This window comes from Festucalex cinctus, chromosome 1 (genome assembly GCF_051991245.1).
Source record: "Festucalex cinctus isolate MCC-2025b chromosome 1, RoL_Fcin_1.0, whole genome shotgun sequence".
Classification (NCBI taxonomy): Eukaryota; Metazoa; Chordata; class Actinopteri; order Syngnathiformes; family Syngnathidae; genus Festucalex; species Festucalex cinctus.
Window position 1 is genome coordinate 35,417,917 of NC_135411.1, and position 26,737 is coordinate 35,444,653.

Below are 26,737 nucleotides of genomic sequence, written 5' to 3' on the forward strand. Positions count from 1 at the left end.
TTTTTATTAACAATTTTTGTTTTTTAACAATTTTTGTTTTTCTTTGCCATCACATTCATTTTTGGTTAATGTATGACATCTTTTTTTGTTTTTTTAATCTGAGACACGATGATGACAACGGAATCACTACTGTTTGTTTTGTTTTTTGGGTTGTCGTTCATTTTGAGTTTGATGACGTAATCGCGGGCACGTCTCAGTTCTCCTATCTGCTGCTCATGCTAGTTGTAGACATTGACAGGGAGCCACAAACTGAGAAATGAGATAAGCCAGTTTTGGCTTCTGAAGAAGGCCAAAGTTCTCTTACCTTTCATCAGAAGCATCAGTTGAAACTGTTAGCCAGGTATCACAACTCTTTACACTTATGGGGCCTATTCACTAAAGGTTTGCGTCGCCTTTGCACCGCGCTAACTGGCAAAAATGGAGCAATCTGGAAGCGCCTAATTCACTAAACACGCGCAGATGGAGAAATCCGTCACTAAGTGTGCTGCCAATCAGATTGCATCACGATGCGCCGGTGTTATTTGCGCGTATGTAAATTAGGTAATTTGCATACATATGATGCAAAATATGCCCACCCCAATGCAAATGAGACTCATTGATATGTAGCGTCTAATTCACTAACGCCAGCGCAAATAACGTTTTTGGAAAGCATGTATTAACCTGACGCAACCTGGATCTCCGGCATTGCATGCCAACTGATCACGCAGAGAAGAGAGAAAGAGAGCGAGAGAGAGAGAGAGAGAGAGCAAGAGAGAGTGAGAGAGAGAGAGGGGGTGGGGGATATTTCCCTGTTAGTTTAGGACACATAACGTAACCCGGCCTGATCGGCAATGGCGGGGAGGCATTTTACTTCCTTCACTCACGGACTGCCGTTTCGCCAATGACTGTATACAACCATTAGTTTAGTGCTTAGTTTGTGTATTTTACATCAGGCATGTTGTTGGACAGCTAAGGGTCCTATTTGTTTGGCCATTCTGTGCGGCAATGACAGGGTGCCCCTCCTGCACAGTGACATTAGTGAAGAAGGACGAGACTAGGAATATAACAGACAACATCTCTGCCACCCGGAAGTAGCATGGCTCTGATTATTTTCAAACATAATAAATAGGTCTTGAAGGCTGACCAAACAAATCAGATCCCAGTTAAAGGTGTATTCAAGAAGAAAAGAAGAGAGGTGAGTTGTAGAGACTGCGAATCAAAAGAAGAGATAGAAAAAGTAGAAATCAAAGACAGCAAGAACAAAGCATCCTCTCCCCACCCACGGTGAAAGACCGAAGGAGGAATTAAAGCCAGAGGGAGAAGGACAAATAAAAGTAGGCGGATAGGAAAGAGCAGTCTGATTAATTGAGACAGAGTCAACTGACCGCAAGTCATTAAGCTGCCATTGGGCTGAGCGCCAGTCACTAGACATTCTCCTCACCAGCACTCCGGTCTCGCGCGCTGAGCCTCCCATCATCCCTGCGTTACCTCGCTGCTTCTTTCACACACTTGCTGATACCAGAACGCAATTCCTCCCTGACTGGATGCTTTACTTGGAGAGCGTTTGGCTTCATTCTTTGTAGGGTTATCGTCTGGGATGGCTGCTCTAAAGTGCGGAATGACGAATGACAAGACTGGGAGAAATGGAACACTGTAGGCTTGGGAGGTAGATTTGATCTTGTTAGGATTTGGAATATGCACTCAAAGTAGTCTAGCCGCTGTTGAATATCACTCCTGCAGTGGTTAGTTTTAGCACGAAAGAGTCTAAACTAACAATTTCCTGTCTCTATTTTCAATAAAAGTTGGGCCTGAATCAATTGTGCCCTTTGCTAGTAAACGTCAAGTGAATTACATACCTGCAAATACATTCCTGCATTTCTGAAGACATAACAACATAATCTGATCGATACATATGATGATGATGATATGCATCCATACACCCATTTGGAAATTCATGTGCTACTTTTAATAAGCAAGGCTTTGGTTTAGTACCAAATTTTAACAGTCTGAGTTTTGTGATAGGCCAGGGCTCACTGTAAATATCAGTCTGACAGGATGGTGTGCAGACATTGTGTAGTATTAGCTCATGTACACCTAATTTAGTCCATTTGAATATCCTTCACTCATAGGCGAGAAGCTACGCTACATGGAGATGAGCAGCTCATTGAAAAAAACTTCACTTTGATAAAAGCCAAGAGCGCTCGGTGTCAGGGCCGGGTCAAGCTCATTTAAACATCATTATTCTGCATGTGCCCAAGACATATACCAACTAAATTGTCCAGTTTTCCCAATTTTATGTAATTGCTAATTTAGAATCATAATTATCGTGCTAATCATTTTTGATGCACTACTTTGGACACAAGTTATCAACTTAAAACAGTCTGGGTCAAGTTGGGTTCTTTAAAGAGATACGTTATGAATATGAATGAAAAAGAGCTCAGTGTATCTTAAGAAATCACTCAGGAGTCCGAGCCTATAGTTTCATTATTATGAGGGGCAGTTCAAGGGAAGTCCGAGCTAACCTTCATGATAAGCTCTATCAAACAAGGAAGTTTTAAGCCTTCACTTAAATGCAGGCCGCTTCACTGAATCTAATGATTGTTCCACTGGAGATGCCTCCTGTTTTACTTTCAGAGACACTTTGCCAGTGTTTTTGTTCTTGTCTTGTATATAGTAAGGCACTATGAGTTTGTTAAGGGTTCCCCTTATTAAAGGATATATCTTAAAGGAACACAAGACTTATGAAAAACTAACCAGCTATTCTGTGAAATGGCTCATTTCAACCCTTCCCTGAAAAAAACTGCCAATTTATGTTGAGCAATTATCATTTAATAGCACGTTTTATTAATATTTTTACGTTAAGTACTGTATTCGGCATTTTGGACAGTCACGTGATCATCGTGACGTATCGCGTGCGTAAAATACACATTGAATGATATGGAAGCCAGCGGCAGCAATGAACGCAGAAGGTTACGCACGGGATACGTCATCACGATCATGTGACCAGGTACATGGCGTCCCACACCATACAATCGAATTCGGACACTTAATCGGTTTAAATTAAAATTCAGGGAATAAGATGCCAAAGATATTTGTACTTTTATTCTTTTTACATAATGCCTAATCCAATATTGGAAAGTGATTAATAAGGCTTGTGTTTCTTTGAAGATTATCTGGAGCAATTGCGGGATAACATAACATTTACAAAGTAGTGGATAGTTTGTAAAGTGAATTGAAAGTGGTAAACAGCAATGCTCATTTACAAAAACCTAAAAGTATCCCTCACATTATATTTAATATTTTTCTTACAGTTGAAGCACTTGGGTTTTTGTGCTTGTCGATTCTCTCTTCTTACGGAGGTTAATGGGATGAACTGGCCAGTCACTGGATACATCGGAATTGCATCACAGTGCTGGTGCGCTTTCATTGCAAAACCAATGAACTGCACTTTATAAGGGTGTATTTTCCTGTACAGGGCATACCGAATGGTAGTCAAAAACCAAGTACCGTCCTACCCCTAGTTAAACTTGTAAAATGTTAAACCTGTGTTGATCACACTTTTTTTGTGTTTTCTGGCTGTCAGCCCAAGATTCTTGATAGTATGACAGACAAGGAGACTCACAATTGTCTATGAAAATATAGTTATGTGTATGGTTAACTGTGTTGGTCATTTCCAACACACGATAAGAGTAAAAAAGCACACACATGCTCATTTTTTTTTCCAGGTAATGTGTGGGGTCTCTTCGATTTTAAGAAATAGTTAAAATGCTGAAGTCAGTAGGTGTGTAATTGTTCCCTGATTCAGCAATAGTTAATGTGCCTACTTCATAAGTTTAAAACCTTAACAAGCCTGTCTGCACCACACCAAAACGTAGGCTACATGTTCTCACCTTTTCCCACAGTCGCAAATGAAAGCACAGAACCTGTTGATGCAACCAACACCTGACTCGTCTCTCGAGTGCTTTTACACGCCTCCCCACACTCGCACCTCCTACTTACACTCCCACACTACAACAGGTAATGACTCTCTCTCGTCCCGTGTTATCGTCTTGTGGAAAATGGTACCCAGAGCCCAGATTGAGTTCGAACCAATCGTATTGTATACTAAGCTTTACCGTGCTTGTGTGTGTCGAGTTGCTCTGTGCTCACAACCTGCTGCGATCCACTTAAGCAGTGATGACACGTCGTTCTCAATTCCGCCGTCGCTGACTTCCGCTGTCATCCCCTTGCATCAAATCAGCCATTTGATAAGCAGCCTCATGCGCTGCTTATGGATCACTGGCTTGTGAGTACACAACTTTCATGACAGCCCTTCACTATTGATTTTACAAGTCTCATGTAACAGAACAAAGTTACAAATGTAAATGGCGACAAGCTAATCTCATGGAGAAAAGTACATTTTCAGAACAACATCCATCCATTTTCTAATCCACTTAGGATCATTCAAGGGCATTGAGTGGGAATGTATCCCAATTCCAGCTGCACAAACGGCAGCTTTGTGAGCCACTACATTTCCACTAGCCTCCGCAAAAAATGAGTAATATTATTGCAGAAGTTCCAAAGGATGTTTAGACTCTTTAAGCAACTGATTCAACACACACTGAAAACGTAGACAAGCAATATAACAGTACTGACAGTCGTATATTCTTTATCCTCTGTGAAGAATGACTAATATTAGTGCTGTATTGATAAGCTGAGACATCTCAAACAAAATACCCATCTTTCTATACTATATTGCAAGTCACCACTATATAGTGAATTGTACTTAATTAAATGTATTCTAGGCATGACTGCATAACTCGTGTTGGTGTGTTATGAAGTGAATGCACCGAAGCCTGGCATGACCTTGTTTTTTGTTGTGCGTATGCGTGTCATGTATGCGTTGCCATGCCATGTTGTTGCGTTCCAGCGTGCTCTCTCCATGTGTTCGCTTTTCGTCCTCGGATGCACCTCAGCTGGGGATCTAGTTACTGGCTAATGGCCCTCCCCCAGCCCAACTCTCCACTGGGGGACAATGTGACCCAGCTATGCCACGCCGTGACTGTGAGTCACACTCTCTACATCCGAAGTGTGGGGGTGTAGAGGATGGCACAGTACGAGCCATCGGTGACATTTACTTTGCCTTTCCAGTGCAGCTTTGTCTTTTTTAGCTGGCACAGGTATATTTTCATAATGAACAGGGAGTATGCATGAAAGCATTTGTTCTTGGACTTCATCTCAGATGTTGAGTCACAGCTTCAATATTTGAAGCCATTCATCAATAGTTTATATGACTCACTTATTTAAAATATCCATGTGTTTTGTATTTTTCAATAATATCTAGCTTCTGTGCACTTTATATAGATTATAACAGTACATATATGGGACAAAATGTGCGACGAAACAAGCTATGATATACAGATGTCTTGGTACGGCTGTTTTTTGACTGTACTTGTCTACTATTTACATTGGCATACACATCAACAAAGAAATGCGCTTGAAATATACAAAATAAAAATGCATGTACAAGTTTGTGTATGGGTAGGGTTGCCAACTGTCCCGTAATAGCTGGGACTCCCCGTATAAGTTGTTATGTCCCGTATGGGACTTCAAAAGTCCCATAAAATAAAAATTCTCAGTTCTTACACTAAATGCACAGAATGGCATATTAGCCATTTTTGAACCACCTGTAGGTTGACAAGTGACAAGGAAGTTGCTCCTAGCCAATAAAAAGAGCCGCTGGGTGTGACGTTATATGTGGAGATCTTGCAAGGTAGAGAGGCAACTAATTAAACAAACTTCCTGGTTTCGTCACAGCTTCATGTCGCCTACACTCACTCTAAACGTCGATCTGCCTTTGGTGCCGGTTGGCGTGGGTTCACTTCTTCGCCTGGGAGACCGTGTGTGGCTTTTACAAGATGTAAACTTGTGTGAGTGATTTAAAAAAAAAAAAAAAAACTCTAAACGCCGATCTTAATACGTCGGCTGCGAACGGGGCGGGAGCAATACAAAGATGTATTCTCGTACTATTTATGAACAAATACTGCGAGAAGGACAGAAGACTGCTTGAGTCAGCCAGTCAGCCAAAAGCAGCAAAAAAGTATCCACGGAAAAAGTAAATTTGGTGAGTCACGCTCCTCTTTTGCAATTGATTTGTTTTGCACCTGTTTTTTGTTTTGTTTTGTTTTTTTAAGGGAAAAAGACAAATTGTGGTTTCTTTAAGGTTTTGTATGAGGTACATAAATGGTGGCCTGTAGTAAGGATTAAAGGGAATGTACAAACTTTGTGCATTTCGACTCTAATCAGAATATACACTGATTTCACACATATGCTCACACCACCATGACACCGTGCCGTGCACCTGTCCCTTATTTCGGGATGAGAAAGTTGGCAACCCTGTGTATGGGTGAAGTGCAGACATATAAAACGTTAACAGAAAAAAAATTGACTTTAGCACAGTTTGTGTCTGCCTTTTTGTATCTTGTTGTTAATGCAAATACTTCAAAATTGAGCTTTTGTTTGCTGAAAAACAATCTTATGTACACGACTTACTCCATGAGGCTACTTTTTTTTGGTGCAGGCACACACACAGTCTATAGACATCTCATTGACATAATGCCTTTGCCTAACCTCACTAATTATTGCATAACCCTAATCCTTATCTTAACCCCAATCATTATCCAATTCAAACCTATACTGCTGAAGCTCCTCCAAAAATGGGCTAAATATGCATTAGCATTAAGCTAGCGAAGTTATGTGGTTGTTTAAATACAGAATAGATAATTCACTCGTGTTTAGTTTGACAGTAAACTTCAAATGGAAGTTCGTTGAAGAAAAAAAATCAGCTGAACAGTGGCTTATACAGTATCACCACTGTAATACAATATAAATATAATTAAAAAGCACATTGGTGTTGTAGAATAAAATAATCATCATCATCATAATTGAGCCTGCTTGTCACTTTACCTAACTGCGTGGCATGCCTTTGTCTCATTCCAAGCTCTCGGTTAAACTTGTGATCCCACTTAATGGACCCAAAGCACGCACCATTTCCACGTTTGGGGTATGAGAGCATGCTAACTTCCGGGCAGTAGGCTACTGTATAGAGATAATGTTGCCAGCATCTGTCAGCTGGAATCATGTGAAGTTACCGTGAATGGTTGGTTACCTTTGTAAAGAATCAGTAGATCCCAAAACACTAACCAATAAGTAGGGTTTACAAAAATATTGATTTACAACAACCTTAGGCACACAGGCAAAAGTCCAACAAAAAAAGACCTCACAATGGCAAGAGAAAAGACAATAACAAAAAAACGCATGCAACATTATGCGGAACGGTGAAACAAACTTGAGCCAGTCCAAAAAGGCAACAAGGCAAAATACAACAAAAATCTTCAAGAACAAGTCGGGAAGGCAAGATCGAAGTCGAGGTGACAAACGAGGTCTCGGGGTCATGAGACATAATTGGTCATGAGCAGCACCTGTGCAGAGTCTCATGGGCGCCACCACAGGTCAGGCTCAAACTGGAATTACAACAATACAAATTACAACAATAAGACAAGACTGAGAGCACAGCCTGCAGGCATGGAACATGACAACCTTTCTAATCGCTCGTTATTCAAATGTTGGCGATTCAATCAAAGCACCCTACCTGATTTAATGACACATTTGCTGTTTCACAGTACGTGCAGGTCCATGTATAAGTACATACTAGACTTCAGCTCAACTTATAGTATAGGCCACAAAATCAATCACAACAGTAAAAATGTGCTGAACAGAAAGAGTGAATAAAATCGAATAGAAAAAGAAAACATTCTTGTCCAGCTATATAAGCTTACTTACTACTTACTATACATGCAAATGCAGTAAAATTATGGTTATGAAAATATAAAAGAGAACCAATAAGGAAGACGACAAAATGACTTTCAGCTTTTCCCTGTCAGACGTCGCCACAGAGAATCTCTTGCATGATGTGTTTGGATAGAGGGGGAGAGAATGACCGCAGCTTGGTGACGGGGGCGGCCGAACGCATTACCTCGCTCGGGTGCCAAGCAGCAAAAAAGACAGAGATGGACGGACTGAGTTTCAACCTTCGCCGATTTGTTGTCGTCATGGTGAAATTGTTTTGCCGAATGTTGAAATTTTCCATGCCCTGCGATTGGCTGGCAACCAGTCCAGGGTGTCCCCCGCCTACTGCCCAGAGCCAGCTGAGATAGGCTCCAGCACCCCCCGCGACCCTTGTGAGGAATAAGCGGTCAAGAAGATGGATGGATGGATTGATGGATGGATGGATGAAATTTTCCATCTCCTTCGTAGCATTGGCCCACTAGTAAACATGTTCAAATAAAAAGATGAGTAGAATTGCTGAATGTAAAGGCACACCTGGCTGGTGCAGCTATCCCTTCATCCTTAAAAAGTCAAAGCTTTGGAATTTCCACCTTAAAAAGCACCACCTCCGAACTATTGAATATACCTCTATTGCACAAACCCAAGTTATCGCACTCTATCCCAGTAGCTTCAAATTAGTTGAAACAAAAACTCTGTGTTCATGCAGGTCCATTAGCTAATTAAACACATTGTTTCATTGTGATATACATAAAAAAAATAAATAAAAAAAAACTTCTCCAGAGGTTATAATTGACATTCCAGCATATCTGATTTACACAGGCTTCATTTTTCTTTCAATCATTGGATGAAGTGTCTTCCAGCAACTGGTCTGTACCCATTTCCTCCCGTGCGCAAACAAACTCAGTAAATAGTAAAGCTACAGTAGAAGCCAGGTCCAAAATAAGTCAGCAGCAGAGTTAAATAGAAAGATTAAAATACACACGTGCACACGCACACAAAATGTGGGCTTTCTTTTTCCTTTGCTTTTTTTTTCTTGGTCCTTGGTTCATTGCTTGATTTTTATTTTATTTTATACAACTTATCGAAGAAATGATGCCCTTCGGTACATTAATATTTGTTGACATTGAGTTACCGGAGCAGAGGCCTTGTGCATTGGTTACTTGGTGTTGGAACAAAAATCGAGCACTGCGGCAAAGTGGACATCGTGTGAGTTACTTGTGAACTGCTATTTGCACTACATACCAGTACTGTCATTTAGGTCTGTCCAGTCCATCCATTAGACACCATGTCAAATATAACCCATCACAATCACATTCACACTTAATATATGTAGTGTTGGTTTCTGTTTTTTGGCATGTGTAAAAGCCCCAACATAATAAAAAAATAAGTAAATAAGTAAGTAAATAAATAAATAAAACATAGTACATGAAATGGGTTTCTACTTTGTATTGTGTCATCCGTGACATGTCATTCGGTTTTGGTTTGCATGGGAGATTCACTCACTTTGTGGAGTCACCCTCTGTGGAAAAGATGCATTTTCAAAGCTCAAGTTAAGAACAACTTGTCCCAGGAATGTTCACGTGGCTTTAGCATCATAAACATCAGCTACACTGTTGGTGAGCACATAACATACAAGGACATTTTAGATTTTTCACAAAAAAATTCTATTCTATTCTATGATGAGTCTGCTCCATTGTCACCAAAATGGCATCGCCGAGGCTTAGCTAGATCCCAGGCGTATAAATTGTATTGCGCTTCAAGAGTGAAGAGTGCATTGCAAAAAGACGCTGTAAGTCATGACATCAGAATACAACATTACGATCATTATATTATTATTATTTATTTATTTTTTTACGGTTACCTTACCTTTGCAACCCTTTCCGAAAGAGCACAGCCACTTTGGATCATCATGGTTTGTAGATTGTTCATTGATGGGTTTGAATCAGGTGACAAACAAAGCTGTTAAAAAGAGCAGAATAGCAATGTTACGATTTTGTTGTGTCACTCAGCTTCAGCTCTGACAGCCAAGTGTCAGCTGAACCCCATGTTTTGACAATAGCATGCCCTCATTGAATCACCGAAGCTGTACTTAATAGCCGTGGATGCTCCATATGTTTTATGAATGGGAAGAGAATAATGTGTAGAAACCTTGACTTCAACGGGGGGTATCAACACACAACTGATTCTTCCACTCTGTAGTAATCAAGCAAGGTCTGTCAAGCTCTTTGCATGAAATCCTTTACATTTACAAAGATATTAAAATATTCATGTCATCTTTTTTGATCCACGACAGTGCAATGTATTCACAAGACCCTTGGCGGCTTGAATGTATAAACTGCATCATTAAAATCGCAGTACACATTGCAATGAATGAATTGCATAGTTTGTATTCAAACGTCAAAGTGTGCTTCCCCCCTCAAAGGGCTGCACACAGCAGTCACCTCTCCTTCATTTAGTTAATAGAAAGATAAGGAGCACAAAGGAAGAAATATGTGATTAAAACAAAAGTAACCTGCGGGGATCAGCACTTTCATGAAGTACGGACGTGGAATTTTAACCACTTCACTTTCCCTGCTAACAAGACATGCAACAACAACATGCAACGACTGCAAACAACCCGTTTGTCATGGAGGAACGAGCAGAGCCAGGTTTAATACCACACTTTTGCCATCTAATGGACATTTGAAGCCAAGGTACCAACTTCCTTCTCGACACTATCTAACAGAGACCACACTACTGGCACTATACCACAAGATCTGCGAGCTTGTTCGAGCTCTTTTATTTGATGCAACCACAATTTGGTTTACGATCGACATATGGAGATCTGACATTTCTAGAAAATACTTTCTTTGTGCTTCCATTTGCGTTTAAAGCTCTGACTGTTGTTTTTGCTCAGTTTTGACTCAGTTTTCATATTGACTGACACATTTTGATGGGAAAGGATCTTTTGATTCATATGATTCATTGATCACAAGATCAATTGTCTGTTGTGGTCTTTCGCACTTTTTTTTATGTATATTAAGACCCCAAATTATTCATATTCAACAACGCTGGTAAGAATCAAACATCTAACAGTAAAACCTGCTTGAATCTGAATTAGTAATACGTTTGGCTAAAAAAGTGCAATTTAATCAAAAGGTCAAAGTTATACTGCAAATTCCATCCTCTCCGATTGGCTGCTACGAAATGTTCCTCTTTAAGATGAGACTGCTGTTGATCTCACTGTGCGATCGATGGCCTTGTACAGGACTAAGCTGGTCAGTGTCCATAATGTCGCGGCGCCTTCACAGTCTGCAGCCGTTGAGCAACAAGCAAGCATGACCTGCGTGGTTGCTGGCGACTCAAGGTTGAAAAGGATGTCATGTGGGGTCTCGGATTAAACAGTCCTCTGGGAGGATTCTCATCTTTGTGTACCTTGGCTGACCTTGTCCTGGAGGTAGAGAATGTGTTCTACCTTTTAAGATAATTCCAAAGCAGGCTTTGGTCATTTGACTGCAGGCCCAAGGTGAATGTTCAGTAAATTACCCAACACAGAGCAATAATGCATCTTAGTTTTCCAATTCCTCCAGTGAGCCATTTGAGAGTTACAGACAGGTTGTATGTGTCTGCAACAAATATGCTGTCTTAGAAGAATTTATTGATTGTTTGGATTTAAAAATATGACGAGGGAATTGTGGCGCCACTTTGCTTGTTCTGAGCCAGACTGTCTGTAAAATGTAATATGATGAAAGCAAATGGAATGACTCATCGAAAAATCCATGGTGGATCCGTTGGACTTCTAGTATTGGATGCTTGTCAAAAACCTCAAATTTGGGTGCTGCTGTTGACGTAGACAGCAGAACAAAACATGGCCGTATTTACACAATTGCCCATACTGTATACAAAAGTAAAAAGTGATTATTTTTTAATTCCATGGGCTCTATCTGTCCATTTTGTATACCGCCTGTCCTCACGATCCTGGTCTTTCGTATCAGGTGTGTTGGTTGGCGGAAACATCTAAAACCTGCAGGATTCCGGACCTTGAGTTGGGGTCTATCCCAGCAATGGGACACAATAAAGAGAATGTGCTTTTTGGATTCTTCTCTGTTTGTATTGTCGCATGGAATTATTATTTTTTTCTATGATTGCCATCAAGCTCCACCCTTTAGGCCAATGTCGGCAGATCAGATCAGTTATATTGGTACTCTTCACAGCTTGTCACAATGGAAAAACAACCACTATGTCAAAGTATTGTTTCATTTTATGAGACGCTTTTCTTCACCTTTCTGTGGACATCTTCTGATCAGAACAAAGGGAAAGTATGACTCATATAATCGATAGAATTTTAGACAAAAACTATATATACTCGTTTTTTTTAAGTTGTTTATTTTTGGATTTTTTTTTTAGTGTTTTTTTTTTATGTATGACAAAATAATTAATTTAAGTTCATTTAAGTCAATTTCTTGTGGCTGGATTTGCCTGAATTGATTTTATTTGACTTGATTTGATAAAGATTGAACTTATTGTTTTAGTTACTGATATTGCAAGGCAGTACCCGACCTTGCATATTTCTGTTTTATATACTCACAGAAGTAATTATATGGAGGACTACTTTTTACCTTTATTTGACTTAGACTATTTTAAAGTAACCTTACTCTTTCTTGAGTACAAAATATGGCTCCTCTAGCGAGTGTTTCCTTCAGACCATCATCTTTCCACATTTCCATTCTGCAGACGCGTATTGTAGTTTCCCCCTAACTTCTGGAACTGCGAGAAAACAATCTTATATGTGTGTGTTTATAATTTTAGTTGAGCAATCTTAAAACATGCATTGTTCTATATATCTAATCCACTGGGGAAAACTTTTTTTTTTTTTTTTGCCCTCTGTTGCCGTCTGATTCCGCCACATCTAGAATCACCAGCTCCGCTTCCGTACGTGCTGCTAAGTGTATGAATCCCCAGGCTCCAAGCTGATTAAAATATGCCCTGCTTGCGGGGAGAAGAACTCATCCACTATTTCACATACACATAACGCCCTTTATGTTTCTGTCAGCCCATATCTTCTTTCTTAATATAATGCATGGCCTTTTCTTGTTTGCTGCATTTGCATGATCCATACTACTTGGACTGTAGGCTACATGTGAATTTGCAAAGCGTAATAAGATACTGCAGCTGAAATGCGCGTACAAAATCCGATAAGATCAGCAGTTGTAATGGAATAATAGATGAAAGCCCATGTCTTTTCCCTGCATTTAATTTCATCATATTTACCTCATTACTTATATGCAGACATTAATTATTCAACAGCATTTTATAATACAATCCACCTCCATGGCAACAGTATGAACTCTACTGAGTATATTTCTTGTTTATAGTATGAATTATGTTGAAACATGTCATGATTGCTAATATCACCACTCACCCACAATAAATTAATACACTGAATACAAAGAGAGATCATGCGCTAATTGTTGGCTTAAAGCAGTGCTTCTCAAATAGTGGGGCAGGGGCGGGCCCACCCAGGGGGGCGCGAGGCTTCGTCAAGAGGGGCGCGTTTGACCTCGGGGAACATGATTTTTTATTTTTATTTTATTTATTTTTTTACTGTCTTAGAATAAAGTGCAATTGCACCTCCACTACATTAGGGGGCAGTGGCGCTCTCATTGGCAGAGTGTGCGCAGGGAGAGTTCGCTCGGTGGTGTAGGGGTTTTGTTTGCACTGAGCATGCGCACTTTGCGCACAGCACAGAGTATGAGTATGAAGTGTAGGCACGAAGTGTAGCAAACCCTCAAGTGACACCATGAAAAAATATTTAACAGGGATGAGAAGAAGACAGGCGGAGAGAGACGGAGATAAATAGAAAAATGAAAGTCGCCCGAAAGCTATGACGAGGAAATATGACGAAGCCAATTTGGGGGTTGGGGGTGGACGTGGGGGGGGGGATGTTTTCTTCTTCCGAGGCGGGGCATGACAGAAAATAATTGAGAAGCACTGGCTTAAAGTATGGCCTTTTCTGTTTCATAAACATTCAAACCCAGCATAGCCGTTCCAATTTACAAAGAGAATCACATTCTTAGAACTTCCTTGATTATGTTCTTACAATAACCATATTCAGCGTTTTCATGAGAACGTACTCTATGTTCTTCAATGACAGAGTGTTTTTGGGGAAGCCAACACGACCAGGTGCCGATGTCATGTAATACGAAGGTAAAAATTGTGCTAAAAACTAAATTATTCTTGCTGTCTAGTGTCTACTTGGAAGCAGTGGAAATATTGATTCAAGTTAGATTTTGGGAAGGTTGAGATCTAAAGTTTCAGGTCCACTAATTGGCCAAGGTTCTGAATGTGGCTAATTACGGATTCTCTGCAAATCCACAATACTTTCATCTGATGTGAAGTGGTGCTGCCAGGGATTAGGCTATAAGACGGAATCTGTAACTGCATCGATCAACACTTTGTGCTGAACACGCTAAAAGTAAGCTGGGGATAAAAGTTTTTGTGGGAATATAACTGATTTGATGTCTACTCTTTTCTCCAGAGAAACTGCAGTCAGGAATATGTGTGTCATCACAGTAGTAGTTTTTACCAACTTTTATTAGGCGGATGGTTTTGGTCAACATAACACTATAAAAGTCACTCCTCTGGGATCCATTGTTGTGTCTCATAAACAGGAGGGATGTTAGGAAAGAAACAAGTGAGGTACTTGAAAATGTCAAAATAAAAGACTGCAGTCACACACTTCAGCGCACACTGTTGTGCGTCCTTTAGAGGACACTACATATCACAACAATGTAATGTGGCCTGCACTAGTGCAATCCGCTTGTAACAGTTGAATGCTGCTAAAGCATTTCGTTGTTTAATTGCATGCTTGGATACTAATAATAATGTGGACTGATTGACAATATGATCCAGAGAAAGCAGTTTAGTTATCAAATTAATAAAGAAAATGTGGTAACTCAAAGAGAGAGAGAGCAGGAAAAGGTTGTAATGTTTGAAGTGGAGAAGAATGAAAATGAAGCTTGAAGCAAGAGTGAGAGAGACAATTGCCTCTCCTGATTTTTTTTTTATTAACCAATTTTAGGGACTGTAATAATATATCTTTTCGCAGACGCTGAACTGAAAAAGGTGTTTGAGCTAACATATTTCCTCAAATTGTATTATCTTAATTTTGATTCATTCTCAAGAGGAGGCTGTGAAGCTTTTGTAGAAAAGCCATAAAAATGTTTTAGAAGTCCTTTCTTCCAAGTACAGTGTTCCCTCGTTTTCCTCTGGGGTTAGGTTCCAAAAAATACCCGCAATAAATGAAATCCGCAAAGTAGCTAGCTTTATGTTTTACATTTACTATAAATGTTTTAAGGCTCTAAAACCCCTCACCACATAATTTATATACAGGACTGTCTCAAAAAATTAGAATATTGTGATAAACTCCTTTATTTTCTGTAATGCAATTAAAAAAACAAAAATGTCATACATTCTGGATTCATTACAAAGCAACTGAAATATTGCAAGTCTTTTATTATTTTAATATTGCTGATTATGGCTTACAGCTTAAACAAAACTCAAATATCCTTTCTCAAAATATTAGAATATCATCAAAAGTATACTAGCAGGCTATTCAACTAATCACTTGAATCGTCTAATTAACTCGAAACACCTGCAAGTGTTTCCAAGTGAATCCAGAATGTATGACATTTTTGTTTTTTAAATGCATTACACAATATAAAGGACTTTATCACAATATTCTAATTTTCTAAGACAGTCCTGTACTTTTGTCATCGAGGCATTTACATTTTGTCAAATTTCTCTCTTGTTTAAACATTCTCAATGTTCAAACCTTCATTAATTTTATATAATAGTTACATTACTGAGAAAAAAAATACATGCAGAATTGCACAAAAAAAATCTGCCATACAGCAAGGCCGCGAAAAATTAACCCCATTATAGCGAGGGAACACTGTAAAAATCCGTGAACAAACTATTATATAATAGACACATTTAAGGAAGAAAAATGTAAGTGACTTTATACCGTATCGTATCAAGGACAAATCAACATGAAAATCCTTTGGACTAACATTGGAGCGATTTGGGTAGAAAAATGCAGTCCTGCAACTTGTGGACAGGCAGATGGACACAAAGCCAAACAAATAATTCTGTTAAAAAAATGCATCTCTCATCTTGATAAATCGATGCCAAAATGTATTCTCGTCATCCCCTAAAACAGGGCTGCCAATCGTCACGCTTGCAGCCCTCTCTCACACTTAACTTCTAAGATGTAGTTCCAGGATGTTGAGCTTGTCTCTTTAGTGAACTCTCCTCTCAAACGAGGCTCGCTCGGTTACACCTCTCTCTCTTTGTTGCGTTCATGACATGCGCAGTACAAAACACTAAAGCGTGTAAAACTAAAATATAATTCCAAAAGTAATAATTTCCAAAACAAATATTAGTCTATTGCAAGTAAGCAATGAGTGCAATAAGAATACAGAGCCATTTGCAGAAAGATTATTGGTGGGGTGGGGGGAGACATTACATTTTTTGGGGGGGTTCACACTTCTTCAACCTAAATCTAATGTTCTTCAGGCTGAACAATGGCGTTGTGACAACTGCAAAAGTGCTCAGAAATATTTTCTGTCAGTTCGTTTTGAAATTTAAAAGACAAATGGGGGAAAAAATGGTGTAGTTAATTTTGCATTTATTCCACTCAAAAGTTGATTTGCAACAAAACCGCGCGCCACTATGTCCAAATGAATGACTCTGTGACCCAGCCCCTTCTATCTGGTATTGGCTAGCAGGTGCCTTTGTTTGCTTTTTGGATTTAGGACTGTAAGTTATGGACACAATTTCATATCTTAATATTTTTGCCAGACATCTCTATTCTTTGGTCTTTGAGACTACGCATTATTTCAGTGTTTTATAGTGCCTTCTCTATTTTGTGTTATTTTAATTAAACTTATATTTACTTATTCACTTCCCTACATCTTATTAATATTAATTTTATTTGCTTGTATACTTAGCGGCGGCACGGTGGTCGAGTGGTTAGCACGTCCGCCTCCCAGTTCTGAGGACTCTGGTTCGAGTCCAGGCTCTGGCCTTCCTGGGTGGAGTTTGCATGTTCTCCCCATGCCCGCGTGGATCTTCTCCGGGTACTCCGGTCTCCTCCCACATTCCAAAGACATGCATGGCAGGTTAATTGGGCGCTCCGAATTGTCCCTAGGTGTGCGTGTGATTGTGGATGGATGTTCGTCTCTGTGTGCCCTGCGATTGGCTGGCAACCAGTCCAGGGTGTCCCCCGCCTACTGCCCAGAGCCAGCTGAGATAGGCTCCAGCACCCCCCACGGCCCTTGTGAGTAATAAGCGGCCAAGAAAATGGATGGATGGATGGATGGATGGATGGATGGATGGAATGTTTGGCACTACTCGCTAACCCGGAAGTTCAATTGTCTGATACTCGTCTCCATAGCGCACGTCTACCCCCCCATCCTTCCCATTCCCGATTGCCATTGGCTAGCTTTAGCTGTCAATCAAAACCAAACTTGAAAGTAAGTTTTATTTGTATAGCGCTTTTCAGGAGGTATGTGGTTGGCTGGCACGCCATGCTTTACTCGAAGCACTTGGATTCAAGGACGCATCTGAGGAAGGATGCATCGGTACTTGCTCCTGCACTCAATGGGCGGAATGCAAACCGATCTTGCGTCCTAGTGTAGTAAGGGGACGGAATTAGATTCGGCTTCATCCAGTCAGCCCTTTTTCTTCTCGGGTATTGTCGGAAAGGAAAAATGAACAAACAAAACAAACTAACAGAAGGCGCAAGATGGCGGCTGATAGGAAGAATATTTGGTTGGCGAGGCATCTTAAAACATCTAGGGCGGGCACGGCTGACTGCCAGGGCGGGCACAGACCCCCAAGGCCCGCCCCTGCCGACGGGTCCACACATTGGCAAACAAAGTGTTACACTGTTATCCATCCATCCATTTTCTGAACCGCTTATCCTCACGAGGGTTGCGGGCATGCTGTCAAAACTATTGCCAGTGCGCTTATGTGCCCCCCAAATCCACTAACTTCTGATCGAGGTGCAGTTGGGGAGAGGGGTGTACTCAGGGTCTGTATGTATCAACAGATATTTTTGCATTTCCCAGGATTTCATATTATCTTTGAGTCACACCAGTAAAGTTTAAGACCAAGTTCGCTTGCAAATTCTAGCAGGTAAAAAAAATAAATAAATAAATGTCCATCTGATCCTTTTGGCTCTGTCGCTGTTTGAAATGGCACAATGTATCCATTTGTTGAACAGAGTGCATGACTGCCACATTTGTGACACAGCTCGTATGCCATTCCTGCTTATGCCCAGACATTTTCTGTCCACTGTCCGTACCAAATATAATTGGGCTGCAATATTGCAATTGTATAATGTAAAATATTTCTCCATGTTTTCCCTCCGAATAATCATTAACCACAATTTGATTCCCAAAGTTACAAAATACGGTATTGCCGCTTATATCCCGTAGCATGACATCATTGGCTGGCGTACAGGTCAACGAAATCTTGCATCCCCCATCTCATCTGGTATCGACACCATTACCCGGCCCACCTGACAGTGGCCCGACCGATGTCTCACTTCAAGGTTTGGTCAAGACTTGAAAGCCCTGCCTAAAAGTTGTTGAGATATAACAAACAGAGTCCTTGTGGTGACATTTTTTTTTTTCAACTAAATCTATAAATGTGATTTCCTGTAAAAGTAAGCTCCACCTTGAACTGACCATCACCTCAGCTTTGTCTGCCTGTTGTAGCAAAACAGCTAATCCCTCTCACACTGACTAAATCTATCTGAGCACTGAGCAGCATGTGTGGAGCACCAATGCTTGGAATCAAAATGATCACAACAGTTTAGTTTTGACACTATACTTGGTATACGCTGGGTTTGAACCGATTAGTCAATAAATGAACTTTATTAACCCGCATAATTTTAATAATTAACGTTTCAAGCTTGTAGTTGACTACTAATAACCTGCTTTTCATCAATCATCTTTCAATTGGTCAATTTACAGAAAATGTTCATCTCATTTCTTTGTAGCCGTTTCTATAACGCTCTTTGTCTGACAAAATACCGTATTTTCCGCATTATAAGGCGCACCTTCAATGAATGACCTCTTTTAAAACTTTTTTCATATATAAGGCGCTACAGTAGAGGCTGGGGTTACGTTATGCATCCATTAGATGGTGCTGCGCTAAAGGGAATGTCAACAAAACAGTCAGATAGGTCAGTCAAACTTTATTAATAGATTACAAACCAGCTTTCTGACAACTCCATTCACCCTCCAAATGAATAAACAGCTGTTTTATTATTTTCTCTGAGGTAAAGTATTAGTATTAGCTAGCGATCCAAGATGGCTGGATCTTCTGCGCATGCGCGTCACCGATTGTGCAGGGTCACCGATAGCGTCTTGACAGCGAGACCTGTTGTGGCTCAATATTGATCCATATATAAGGCGCACTGGATTATAACCCCGGGTTTTCACCGGATGCGGTTGCGGTGCGGTTGCGGTGCGGTGCGGTGCGTCTTGACTGCGTGCTCCGGACGGGTCAATTTTTTTGTCAATCCACACCGGCTCCGCACAGCTGCGCTCCGGCAGCTCCGTCGCCGCCCACTTCCCAACGTGTCTCGCGGGACCGCGCGCGCGCGATCATGTGGCATTTCACAACGACAAACATACAGAAAGTCTGTGCTCAACAGAGAAGCAGAAAGAGAGGTGGACTTCTTTTGATTTAACCTTTTCTTCTTCTTCTGCTATGAGATTCCATGCAGCATCCTTTTTTTGGTTGTCCTTATAAAAAGGATGTGCCGTGTCATATATTATTTTGTGGTTTTCCACCTCCAATATAAACCTCTCCTCGTCCATGTTCGCTGGTGTCTAAACCGTGAATGAGCACATGGCCCGGCGACGCCCACGTCACGTTTTGCTGAAAAGCTTTCGAAATAGGAGCTGGCGAGTGTTTTATTCTGAAAGGTAACCGGAAATTTATTTTGAAACTGCGTCGGTCTTCCTGTGCTAGCTTGCCATTTGCCGGAGGCCTACCGCTGCGGCGTCCAGCAAAAATAGAAAATAGGTCTATCCTTGCGGAAGGCCTGCGGCACGCCGCAGCTGAGACGCAGTCGCCACGCAACGCACCCGCAAGCGTGTAAACTGCACCATTCGAATGAATGGAATCTAATTGCTTGCGCCGCCGGACCGCAACCGCACCGCAACCACACCGCAACCGCATCCAGTGAAAACTCGGGGTTAGGCGCATGGTCAGCTTTTGAAAAAATTGAAGGCTTTTAGGTGCGCCTTATAGTGCGGAAAATACGGTAAGTCAATTTGCCATCATACATGTTGTGGCTGATAGTGGCAGTTAGCTTTGCCTGCTATTCCTTCTTAAAATATTCATACTAACGGGACTGCGACTTCGTCACCAAAATATCAACCTTATTTATACATGGACAAAAACAACTGTCTGCTAACGATAACTTTATTCATATCACAACATGCATCAACATAAAGTGACTGGGCCGGACTCATAAAACGCCCCCACTCTGCAAGAAGATTGTGGAATTGTTTGAACAAAAATGAGACTTGTATTAGGATCACTTTTAAAATATGCAGGTGTCTACAGTATCCTCAAAGCCTGTCTTAGAGCACACGGTGGAACACAATTACAGTATTATTATTATCGTTGTTGTTCGAATTCGATGAATTGACTTAATTGACCTCAACTTTCATCACATTATAGTCAAGAACACATTTAGTCTTTCAACCTCTAGTACAGCAGCAATTGCTGTTCATCTTTTGCTAAAATGACCCCTACAGCATCACGGCACTTTTCCACAGCCGCACACTGAGCATGAAACGCTTCCATGGAAAAGCGAGTTGGTTGCTTTGCTCCACTGCGCAAAACTGACGGTCACTGGATAAATGCTGAGATTTATGCCGCAACTCGGATACTCAACAACATCTTTGGGGTTCTATGAAGCAGCGGGCTGCCCCGGACACTCGGCTTCTGCATGATGATTGGATGGTCTGCCTCTTGATTGACAGTGAAATAAGCAAATCAGCGATCTTGAAGTATTCACCTCCACTGTAGCATTTTTCATTCCGTTGTTCTAAACTGACTATAGAGATTTTACCGATCCTTAGTGACTTAGCCTTTGATAAACAACGATTAATGTTGTGTTTGGTGGCTCGCTTCTGTCACTCTGTGGAGGGTAGAATTTACATATAAATATATGTAAACACATTTATGATGCAGGCCGGAAAAAAGGAGCTTCTCCTCCTTGAGCGACCAGCAGCCGCCACTGCTCGTGTATACACAATGTTCATCAGATTGTGTTTATCTAATCCTGAATTTGATCCTTTCCTGTACTTCTTGTCATTATTTTTGTTTAGCCACAGATGGATTTGTTGTTGACCGAAATTAATAAGAAGTCGAAGCCGTCTTGGTTTTATCCACTCTATCTGATTACAATTTTGTTTACCGACCTTGCACTGAATAAACTCAATGTCTGTGCTTTTATTCACACACTCTCATGTCTCACACTTTTTGTCCTGTCACTTTATCAGGGATGGCAGACCTGCCGAGGCTTGTGTGTGCTATCTGGAAAATCGATGCATAAACTAAGCTTTGACATTTTTATTTCGTTGGAACCAGAAGGGATTTGGATCTCCTTTTTGTTATGAAGATCATACAGAAGGACAGCAAACTCTAACCAGATCTGATGAGATCTAACAATGATAAACAATGTAGATGTCAGATCAAGATAAACTTTGGTTTGATGTGTGTGGATTTAAAAAAAAACAAAAAAAAACTACACAACATATAACTCCAAATTGATTCATCAAAAGCTGTTTTTCCACCAACAAGACCAGGAACTTTGAGTTCTGGGTAAAGGGATTTCTTGGTTGTAAAAGTTCAGCAGGGAATTTAGAATTGTGTTTCCACAGCGTCTTCGAGTTCTTGGTAATTAATTCAAATTAGTTTGATGAGCCCAGCCGATGTAAAAACAACACCCCCAAATTTGACCAATCAGCCGTGGCCATTGCAGCCCGCCCCCCTCAAAGTTCCTGCCTGGCTCAGCAAGACCCTGCTGCTGAGATAGTACTTGGATGCCCCCTGGGGAATTTAATTCCCCTGGTAATTGTTGTTGGTGGAAAAACGCCCGTGCCAGACGCTACCATTCTAATTAAGTCGTTTCCTGAAACCATTGATCCTTGAGGACATCAAAAAATATGTTGCTGACCCACCTCTCGCCCTGCCCACCCATTGTGTCCCTCCATCACTCTTTATGACCAGTAGTCCATGCTTATTAAACAAGGTGCCGGCACAGCTACGAGCGGAAAATGAGCCTGAATGGTGATACAGCCGGCTGTTCCTGCTGCCGCAATATCATTTTGCACTTAAGAGAGACGCTACATTAGCACCCTAATTTGAGTGTCCTTGCTTTGCTGCCTACTGCAAATATTTCCATCTATTCTCGGCCTTCACCAGTCCGACATTGTCTTCAGATTGGTGGTGAAACGCTGCAATGGTTCATCGGATGGAAGCATGTGAGGAAGCAGGGTATACACACAGGTTAGCTCAAGGTAAATGGACTCATTGAAGATGACACTTGGTCATGCCACCTGTCTTGTTAACCTACCACGCTGGAAGGACACCATTGATCATGTGGAAAAGTCCCATCAGAGGCAGTTGAGGGTTTATGGTGGCATGTTGATTTATCACATCTTCACTATACGGTCAGCACATTACAATAACCTTGGTTGTTTTAGTTAATGATTTACGGATTCAATAATTTGGTCGTCTATTACTGTAATCTCAGCGTACTATAGGAATATGGCTTTGTAATTGTCTTTTCCTCATTTTATGGTTCAATAGCCATGTACCTCTATAAGAAAGGGGTACTAGAGGTGTGCTTAATGAGATAAGAACAGGAGCAATTCTCATCAACATAACAAATAAAAGGCACCTTTAAAGAGAACCTATTAAAGACCATGTAAAGTGGGTTCAGAGATTTGTTTCTCGATACATGCTTGAAGCAATTGCTGAAAACGTGAAACGATTGCATGCAATGCAGCCAAAAGAATTGTGGAAATCAGGCGTTAAACTGTTTTTAAGTTCCAGTGTTCCTGATTTTTGGGGCGTGGCTAAAATGGTGCCTAGTCGTGCACTTCCACTCGGGCCTGAGTCCCCCCTCCCCCCCAGTGTATAAGAATTTGAGCAACCTTGTATGCAGTTATTCAGCACAATTACGAGGTATTTAGTTCCAATTACTTTTTTCTATCAATGCAGTGGGCAGTTGTTAGCTAGCTAACTTACATCCAAAATTTGCATCTTACACAACAGCTCAGTGTCATTTCAATTCCAAATTCTTATGTACTTTGTGTTATTTTTTGGCTAATTTAATATGTTGGAATGGAAATCATGGCGGGGTAAATAACTAGCAGGAAGTACGTGTTATATTATATCCCAGCCACCTGGGGGCTTTAAGCAGATCCATTTAAGAAATGTGCTAGACTCATTTGATTGACATTTGGCATTCAACGTTTCAATGCAGAAAAAATGTCTCTAATTTTTTTTTTATACTTTCCAATTTGCTTAATCCTTGAAATTTGGCAGGGTTATTGCCATTTATTTTCATTTTACGGGAATGTTAAGCGATTCTTTCTTGATGTTCTTATGAGGAGCAAACTTCTTTGATTGCTTATACCATCTGACTACACAGTTTTCTGTCATGAAGATTTTGTTAGGGGTGGATGTGAACCACTATACCAGCAATTGTCCCAAAATGAATTCATGAACGAAGCACATCTAATCTTACATTTGTGGCAGGCAGCGAATGACTTTTGGATGACATTAAGTCGATGAGAATTTCAATCTGAACCAGCGGAATTAAATCAACAGGCTTTGTGTCCAAACATGTATTGATAAGCCTTTAATTGTGTACTGTCGTTTAGTTTAAATAATTTCCAAAGCAAAGTGAAGATCAGCACAGATAGATTTCTGCCTCTCGACTTGCTTTCCCACTTGAGTGGCTCAGTCAATTCTTTATTAGCAATTAGTCTACTTTACAATGATCGATGATTCCAATAAGCTCTTCAGTGGCTTTTGCCTATGGAACCACCTACTTTATCGTTCCACTTGTTTCAACTCAAGTGTTTTTTTAAGCCACTCTTTAACTTACTGTGGTTGAAAGCAATTCCCTATCTGCTTCACTCCTAAGTATTCAGACCATTTCAAAACATTAAAAATAACATAATTCTTGCTATTGTATTTAGGACATCCAATGACTTATTCATTAATGCCCTTCATTTTGCTGTTTTTTATTAGCCTGTATATAATTAATGCTTGGGTAGGGGAAGGGAGGTTCAAGACTGCTTAAAGTGATTCCTCTTTTGCTTATTTCATACGAATGAATACAAACACACTTTTAGTTTGTTTCATGTTGAGGAATAACGTATTTTGCACTCTCCAACCTATAGACGTGCACCATTTGTATGTACATAACATACTGTTTGTATGCTAAAATACTGTCAAAATTTGTTGGCACAAGAATGACTCGTTTCAATTTGTCAAAGTGACCCGTTACATCTCGAGGGGTTATTTTACAGGTAAACTTGCAAGTAAACTTCTCACTGCATGTGGCCACTTTATAAAGGGCCACACTTAGAAGGTGATAAACACTTGCAATGCACCACTGTGAATTAATAATGGCTCCCCGCTGCTTTGCTTTATTCCACTGCTTGAGGGCAACAAAAGTTAGGCTGCAGTGTTCTCGCTTCGCCCTGGCATACTTTGAAGCTGCCGTTGTTTCCCCCCCCAAACTTCAACGCTTCTCTGATGCTTTCATGCGATGTGATCCTTTATTACGCTGGGTAAATACACGGCGAGGGCTTTCTTCTTTTCCCAATGCCCTCGGGCAGGTAGACAAACTTGGACTAAATCAGACAGTAAAGTCTCACGTTGCTTTTCCAGTAGGCCAGAGAAAAAGTGATGACAGAAGCTGAACTCGCTGGCAGATCTTCAGGGAGGAGAAAGGCCTTGTTTGTAATTGCCTCTGCACAATGCTCCTTTACCCTTTGAAATATAGACTCCAATTGACTTTGCTAAGTAGAGTCGATGAGTGCAGTTTGGGACTTTGATGAGAAAGTAAGTGGAGTGCACGCACTTCTGCTGGGCCCTGAAGAGGACAGCTGGACGCTACCATTTTAGAAGCATAGTATCTAAACTCGGATAAATGAATCAAAATAGAAACAAATGTGGCGGTTTGCTTCATTGATGATTTGCAACATGTTTTGTACATATTTACAGGACTTGTTTTGTGTTAGACTGAGGTCACAACATTAGGCACACTTACGCAATATAATGCAATCTGAGATTGAGTACACTTACAAGAAGACCATTTATATATACAGTGGTACATTGAGATTCAAGTTTAATTAATTCCATGACACAAATCATTTACCCTCTTTGAAATCAATGGAAATGCCTAGTGACCCCTCGCACCCCCTGCCCCCAAAAGACACCAATACATTCTTGATTAAAAAAAAAAAAATTTGGGTAAGAATATTTTTCTTACCAAAAAACTCTACATTATTGTTCTTCATAGAAACATACCATAATGAAAATTAAATACAAGTAAAAATAATTAAACCGAATTCTGGTATGTGCACCTACAAGGGGGGTGGGCAAACTTGGTTCTCGAGGGCCGGAGTACTGCAGGTTTTGGATGTTTTCCTTCTCCTACACAATTGCTATACGCTCATCAGCAAGCTCTGCATAAGCCTGATAACAATCCTGTTGATTGGAATCAGCTTGTGTTGGAAGAGGGAAACCTCCAAAACCTGCAGGACACCGGCCCTCGAGGACCGAGTTTGCCCACCCCTGGTACTATCTCGGGGCTGTATAATACAGACACGGATACATGTGGAGATGGTCACAGTTCCTCAGTAATAACTATAGTTTTTCCACAAAGGATAAAGAATAAATGCATGTCACTATTATTGCATTGTCTGTCTACGTGTTGTGTGTTTTTGGTCAAATATCTGTTTTTTGGTTGTAACACTGCTACATAGAGGTTATTTGTTATCCTGTCTGTACTGTTTTCCATTATGTGTTAGCTTAAATAAAGCTAGTGGCCTTCTTTTTTTTAAACTTTGTCTTTATTTTTTTTGTCAGGAACAAAAATCAGCTGCAATTAACAAAAATTTAGAGACCGACATAACTCAAAGAAAAAAGGGGGGGGGGGGGGGGGGCGGGGCTAAACCTCGTTACTAGTTTACTCGTTTCTAATAGTTTACATAGTATTCACAATTTGAGTAGTTACTTATCAACAAAAGATGTCGATTTTTTTCCAATATTTTTTACATTTGAGAGTGCAATGTCTGCGTGAGAGTTAACTGCTCCATTGTGTAAATGTCTTGCATAATGTCCATCCAGTCTGTTATGGTTGGTGGTTCCTCCTTCAACCATTTCCGAGTAATGGCCTTCTTACTTGCAGCCTGTAATATTTGTAGTAGGTACTTGTTTTCTTTCCTGCTCAATTGGAATGTTACCCAGATAAAATAATCTAAAGTCCCCTTCCAATCGTAGCCCCATGAGTTGATTGGCAGTTTCAATCACTTTGGCCCAATAATGTGATTTTTATACACTCCCAGAATATATGAAAATAACCCGCTGATATTCTCCCACGATTCCACCAACATTTGCCATATTCTGGATTTTTACTTTGAAGTTCCTTTACTCGTGGAGTGATAAAGAAACGCATGATATTTTTCCATGTAAATTCCTTCCACTGACTGGAACGTGATGTGGTTGCAGTCGTTACACAGATATTTGACCAATCATTTTGTGACAATTCCATTCCAGTTTCTTTTTCCCATCTGTGTTTACACACAGTACACAATTTATTTTTCGTTTGTAATGC

At 40.5% G+C, this 26,737-nt stretch overlaps 1 long non-coding RNA gene across 1 annotated transcript in view; it reads right to left on the bottom strand.

Annotated features, from left to right (window-relative positions):
- LOC144024975 (uncharacterized) overlaps positions 1–26,737 on the bottom strand; it is a 52,705-nt gene that overhangs the window by 11,539 nt on the left and 14,429 nt on the right. The window contains exon 2 of the long non-coding RNA XR_013284824.1: positions 9,673–9,765. This is a non-coding gene — a long non-coding RNA (uncharacterized LOC144024975). The remainder of the gene's footprint in view (positions 1–9,672; positions 9,766–26,737) is intronic.